This window comes from Bufo gargarizans, chromosome 6 (genome assembly GCF_014858855.1).
Source record: "Bufo gargarizans isolate SCDJY-AF-19 chromosome 6, ASM1485885v1, whole genome shotgun sequence".
Lineage (NCBI taxonomy): Eukaryota > Metazoa > Chordata > Amphibia > Anura > Bufonidae > Bufo > Bufo gargarizans.
Window position 1 is genome coordinate 68254161 of NC_058085.1, and position 7005 is coordinate 68261165.

Sequence of the window (7005 nt, forward strand, 5' to 3'; positions counted from 1 at the left end):
GGCTCTGCATGTTCACACAATGGATTTACAAAAGATGCTGAATAATTCAGCACAGAATCCACACTCATTTTCTGGGTGGTTTTGGTGCGGTTTTTGGTGCATTTTTTCAGCTTCCTATTAATTTCAAAGGGAGATTCAGCATGGATTCCGCACCAAGATAGGGCATGCTGCTTAGGCATGTTGTTTTTTTTTATTGAGTGGGAAGCTTTTCAGAGGCGTATTTTGGCGCAGATTCCCCACGGAAAACACATAAAAAACTGTGGCAAAAAAGAAATGTGTACAGACCCTAAGCAGTGATTCTGGGATGTATGACATGGGACTACTAAGGACCAGTGACATAGAACAAAGACCACCAGAGCGGCAAAACTGGAGTCATTTATTTATTTATTTTATTTTATGGAATCTCCTCCCATTAGTACTTCAAACAAATATCATAGAGGATGTTAAAAAGCTCAAAAACGAAAAAAAAAAAGGTTTATTCGTTTATTGTCATTAAAAAGAGGGGTATAAAACCAAAATTGTTATATGTTATAGGCCAAATAAATCATTGTGTGTTATAGGCCAAATAGAGGTGAATATACGTTGTTCACAATTGACTACACAGGTGTATCTCAGTTAAATACTGCACACCATAGGCATGTGTGTGAGTCACGTGAACTGTTCCTCTGGGTGTCTATTTGCAAGCCCAATCTGAGCCGTAATGCAAACAGACACAGATCACTGCTGGAAATATTGACTGATACTGTCCATGCACACAGTGGACTGTGTAGATGTCGCATAGACTAACACTGCGCATCAGTTGGTAGCTATCAGTCAATAAGATCAATGTGCCAGCAGCGAAAGTATCCACAACAGGCTCAGTCAGAGCGACAGTGTTGTTAATGGATACAAGAGAGTCACTCAGATGCTGGCCGTGCACTTAGCCAGCAACCGAGGACTCCTAGAAATTAGTGCTCCACTCGGGACCAGTATGGTGACACACTGATATGGCTCATATACATACAAACATCAGTGATAAAATGCTCAACGCGTTTCCATGCGTCCCATTTGCACACTTCCTCAGGAGCAAACTTCTTAAGCACAAACTAAATCGGCTGCCTAAATCCGCCCTCCTCTAGTTTGAGAGCGGGCATTACTAACAAAAGGCTCTGGTGTGAGCCTCGGCACTATGACGGCCGCAAAGCGGCCTCCTATGTGCCGAGATTTAAAGGGCTGGGGTGTGCCTCCGCTCACCCAACAACCCGGCGGGAGACTCAGCTCTGATATCGCCGGACAGCTGGTGAGCAGGGGAACCAATGTACCACCCAGGGAAAGCGCAGAAGCGCTAAATGTAATGAAGGGAACATATCACAGCGGCTGATAAAAGAAAACCAATAGTTGTAATAAAGGGATCGGGTGATTGGAAACCAGTACAGATGTCTACTTACAGATGCGATCGCATGAAAAGTGGCTCCATCGGTAACTATAATGTACAGGAAACATTCTGTATAACAACACGTGAATGCCTATGCAAAAGGGGTGAAAGGTGAATATAGAACATAAATATGCATGTACTGTCTCAAACGCATAAAAGAGCTAAACCTACACAAGAGACCACCCAGGGTACATCATGGGCAGTATGAGCAGAAGCAATTGTCAACAATGAAGTATGCCAGACATACAGTCAGGTCCATAAATATTGGGACATTGATACAACAAGATGTAGTTTAACTGCAGACTGTCAGCTTCATTTGAGGGTATTTACATCCAAATCAGGTGAATGGTGTAGGAATTACAACAGTTTGCATATGTACCTCCCACTTGTTAAGGGACCAAAAGTAATGGGACAGAATACTAATCATAAATCAAACTTTCACTTTTTAATACTTAGTTGCAAATCCTTTGCAGTCAATTACAGCCTGAAGTCTGGAACGCATAGACATCACCAGACGCTGGGTTTCATCCCTGGTGATGCTCTGCCAGGCCTCTACTGCAGCTGTCCTCAGTTCCTGCTTGTTCTTGGGGCATTTTCCCTTCAATTTTGTCTTCAGTAAGTGAAATGCATGCTCAATTGGATTCAGGTCAGGTGATTGACTTGGCCATTGCATAACATTCCACTTCTTTCCCTTCAAAAAATCTTTGGTTGCTTTTGCAGTATGCTTTGGGTCATTGTCCATCTGTACTGTGAAGCGCCGTCCAATGAGTTCTGAAGCATTTGGCTTAATATGAGCAGATAATATTGCCCGAAACACTTCAGAATTCATCCTGCTGCTTTTGTCAGCAGTCACATCATCAATAAATGCAAGAGAACCAGTTTCATTGGCAGCCATACATGTCCATGCCATGACACTACCACCACCGTGCTTCACTGATGAGGTGGTATGCTTAGGATCATGAGCAGTTCTTTTCCTTCTCCATACTCTTCTCTTCCCATCACTCTGGTACAAGTTGATCTTGGTCTCATCTGTCCATAGGATGTTGTTCCAGAACTGTGAAGGCTTTTTTAGATGTTGTTTGGTAAACTCTAATCTGGCCTTCCTGTTTTTGAGTCTCACCAATGGTCTACGTCTTGTGTTGAACCCTCTGTATTCACTCTGGTGAAGTCTTCTCTTGATTGCTGACTTTGACACACATACACCTACCTCCTGGGGAGTGTTCTTGATCTGGCCAACTGTTGTGAAGGGTGTTTTCTTCACCAGGGAAGGAATTCTTTGGTCATCCACCACAGTTGTTTTCCATGGTCTTCCGGGTATTTTGGTGTTGCTGAGCTCACCGGTGTGTTCCTTCTTTTTTGGAATGTTCCAAACAGTTGTTTTGGCCACGCCTAATCATTTTGCTATCTCTCTGATGGGTTTGTTTAGTTTTTTTAAGCCTAATGATTGCTTGCTTCACTGATAGTGACAGCTCTTTGGATCTCATCTTGAGAGTTGACAGCAACAGATTCCAAATGCAAATAGCACACTTAAAATGAACTCTAGCCCTTTTATTTGCTCATTGTAATTGGGATAATGAGGGAATAACACACACCTGGCGATGGAACAGCTGAGAAGCCAATTGTCCCATTACTTTTGATTCCTTAACAAGTGGGAGGCACATATGTAAACTGTTGTAATTCCTACACCGTTCACCTGATTTGGATGTAAATACCCTTAAATTAAAGCTGACAGTCGGCAGTTAAAGCACATCTTGTTTGTTTCATTTCAAATCCATTGTGGTGATGTATAGAGCAAAAAATGTTACAATTGTGTTGATGTCCCAATATTTATGGACCTGACTGTAGATCTTACGAGGGGCTAGATAAAAGATATATAAGAGATCACATCATTGAGGCCATTAGGCTTCATAGTATTAAGTTTGAAGATCCATCGAGCCTCTTCTTGTAACAAGATGCGATCCACATCACCCCCTTTTGAAGGCATCCTAATCTGCTGAATGCCCTGAAACTTAACAGAATCCACCCTGCCATCATGTAGATCCGCCACATGACGAGCTATGGGTGTATCATTAGACTTCCTAATGTCAGAGACATGTTCACAAATGCGTCATCTCAGTTCACGTTTAGTTTCACCGACATATTTGATGCCACAAATACATGTCAACAGATATATCACCCCTACTGATTTACAGTTGATAAAGGAATTAATTTAGTAAGTCTTGTTGTCAATAACCTCAGTAAAGGATTTACCCTTTTTGATATATTGACAAAACGTACACATACCACACAGAAAGGGACTAGTCAGAGTGTTGTGTAACCATGATTGTTGTATGGGACTTTGATAAAAACTATGAACAAGGCAGTACCGTAGATTTTGGCTACGGCCATAGGTGAAGGCCGGTTTCCGAGGATCAGGCCCCCAATGTCCGGGTCTGATCGTCAAATGTCCCAGTTGTCTGTTAGGACCTGACGAACTTCCTTGTGTGCCCTGTCATACGTCCCTATGATTTGCACAGACTCATCCTCTTTTATTCTGTTTTTGGGGGAGAGTAGCTGGTCTCTGTTGGTACTCAGGGAATGTTGGTATGCATACGTGAGAACCTTGTGTGGGTATCCACGGTGAATAAATCTTTGTTGCAATTCATTTTGGGAGCAATTTCTCCTGGCCCTTAAATACTGCCCTTCCAGGATGCCCTTTTTGAGTGCCGCTGAATGTCCACTCTCCCATCTTAGGAGATTATTGGTCGCGGTGGGCTTCCTGAAAATATTGGTGATGAGTTGACCGGACGTATTAAGGTAAATAGAACTCCTGGAATAGCATCTTATTGCTCATCCATAGGACAAACACATCATTGATATATCTAATCCATAATGGGATTGATGATGTAAAGCGTTCCAGGTCATCGCTGAATACAAATTCTTTCTCCCACCACCCCAGGTAGAGATTCGCAAAAGTTGGGGCACAGGGGCTCCCCATTGCAACTCCCCTGAGCTGGTGGAACATCTGACCATCAAACAGAAACACATTGAGTGTCAAAATAAACTCCAAAAGTTCCATCAAGATGTGTTATGTCCTTTTAGATGTTCACCCCTCTGTTGTAAAAATGTAATTACCACTCTACAGCCTAGATCATGGGGAATAGAACTGTAGAGGGCCTCAACGTCTAAACTCGCCAATTGTGTACCTGTGCCGCACTGGATGCCATTAAGACGGCCCAGCACGTCCATGGTGTCCCTCACGTATGAAGGTACTGGTAATGTACTGATATTAGCAGTCAGGCTCCCCATGTCAGACACAATTGGTATACCCTTAAGGGGGTCACAACCTTTATGTAATTTAGGTAGGCCGTAAAAAACGGCCATAACGGGGTATTCAGGGAGGAGATATGCAAACCCAGTTTTGTTAATGAGTTTCATCTCAAGGGCTCTTGACAGGATAGTTGACAATTCTCTCTTAAAGGTCAATGTGGGATCAGACGTTAGTTGTCTATAGGTCTGTTTGTCACTCAGAATTTTTTTGCACATATTCTGGTATTGATCGTGCCCTAAAATGACAATACTCCCACCCTTGTCAGATGGTTTAATGATAACACTTTTATCCTGCTGGAGCATTTTGAGAGCCTTCCTTTCTGCCCTCCCTAGGTTGTCAGACCCACAATACTGCATTTCCAATGGGCAGTTTATTAGTGACAATCGACACAAACGTGTCAATAGGAGTATTGTCACCAAGAGGGGGAACTTTTGTGGACGGTAGTCGCAAGCTAGTGAAAGGACCCTCTCCCGGTTCTGGTTGGCCCTCAGTATAGAGGTCCGCCAAGAGTTGCACATCGGGTCTTGCTCTTCAATTCCTAGCTCCTCACATTTACGGCGATCATAGGTAGTAAAGAACTTACGCCATTTAAGTTTATGGGCAAAGAGATGCAGATCTTTCACCCACCCAAAGAGATCAAATCTCTGGATGGGGACAAATGACCCTTGCATAGAACCTGCATCTCAATGTCTGTCAAATTAAGAGATGACAGGTTCACTACTTGGAGGTCGTCTTTCTTTGTAAACAAGGGACTGGTGGTGTTAATTTCCTCCCTTTAGCCTGATTTTTAAGATCTAGGACAAGAATAATGACCCCTTCCTTCCTTTTCTGCTCTCTTTAGAGGGGTTTTCCAGGAATAAAGCCTGCATTGCACTGCCAGAGGCTCGGCCAGGTCATCGATAACAAGCATTCATAGGAATTTTCACTAGTGATGATCTGCCTGTAAAAAAGTGCTGACGATTACCCAATGACTGAGCAAATGCACGTTCATCGGGCAATCACATCTTTTATTCAGGCTAGAAAATCGGTGGCTGGCAGCAGATTGCACTGTGTAATCACGCTTTGCTGCCGGCAAATAAGGAGTCTCTATGGGGAAGAGAGATGTCACTAGTGATACTGTGGAGGAGATTGCTGCATGTAATAGCAGTGGTCTCCTCCACTAACGAACAGGCGATTCCAGACAATTGTAAGGCTCATCTGCCAGTACAGCCCTTAGATACTGATGAACTATCCTAAGGACTGTATTAAACTAGCAGATGTTCCTTCCCTATCGCCTGCTCATCAGTGGAGGAGACCGCTGCTAATACATGCAGCAATCTCCTTCACAGTATGTGTAACACCCCAGAGAGGTGTTACCACTTCTGCACCCTGCTACTGTCTTTATTGGTCTACCCTCATGTAATCTCTGCATTTTATTGCAGGTCCTCCACAATGTGCAGTCCTAATCTGTTTGCAACTGTTATGTTCAAATGTAATGTGCCTGGTTCACCAGCAGGTGCCAGCAAACACAACAGAGCTGTATGTAGATAGAATAGAACCTTCCTTTCCATTCTGACCCCCTTCTGGAGAGAAGTGGGTGAGTCCTACTTCCTTCAGGAAGGGTGGAGACAAGTTTGAGTTAGTCTAGCTTATCACCTGCTAGGGGACAGGTGTGCAGGGGGCACGTCTCTGCTGAACCTGCCCACGCCAGCCAGAGCACCTTAAAGAGAACCAGTCACCGGGATTTGATGTATAGAGCTGAAGCCTCAGGAGCCTGGAGGAAAGTTTCCTGGCCTAATCTAGAGACAGACCATACAAAGAGAAGTGCAGCATATATAAAGAAGCAAAGTCATACAGCCAGCCTGTCAGTACAGCAAAGCCAGAGAGAAACAGATGTAGCAGAGTCGAGTTTGCCTGCCAGTTTTAATGCTAAAGCCTGCTGGAACCAAGACAAAGTCTGTAAACCATTTTCAAGAACGTTTATGCAAAGCAAAGCTGCTGTTCAACTACATACAAGGTCTGGACGAAATCTTTCTATCAAATCCCTCAATTATTGCCCCTATTTATTGCATCGGAGCCAAAGCCTGGGGCCCAGCCGTATCCAGGTAGGAGCATCGTGACACACATAAAGGGACATTTTAGGCCGCACTATACCACTCGGCAATACCCTACCTGGGTAGCGCGACATAGAGGGCCCTAGGGGGAGGCGCCCATAGTATATGGGGAGTGGTGATCGCTAATGCCATCGCTTGCCCTCATACAGAATCATTATTTGCCAGCAGCAGAGCGTGATGGGCAAATT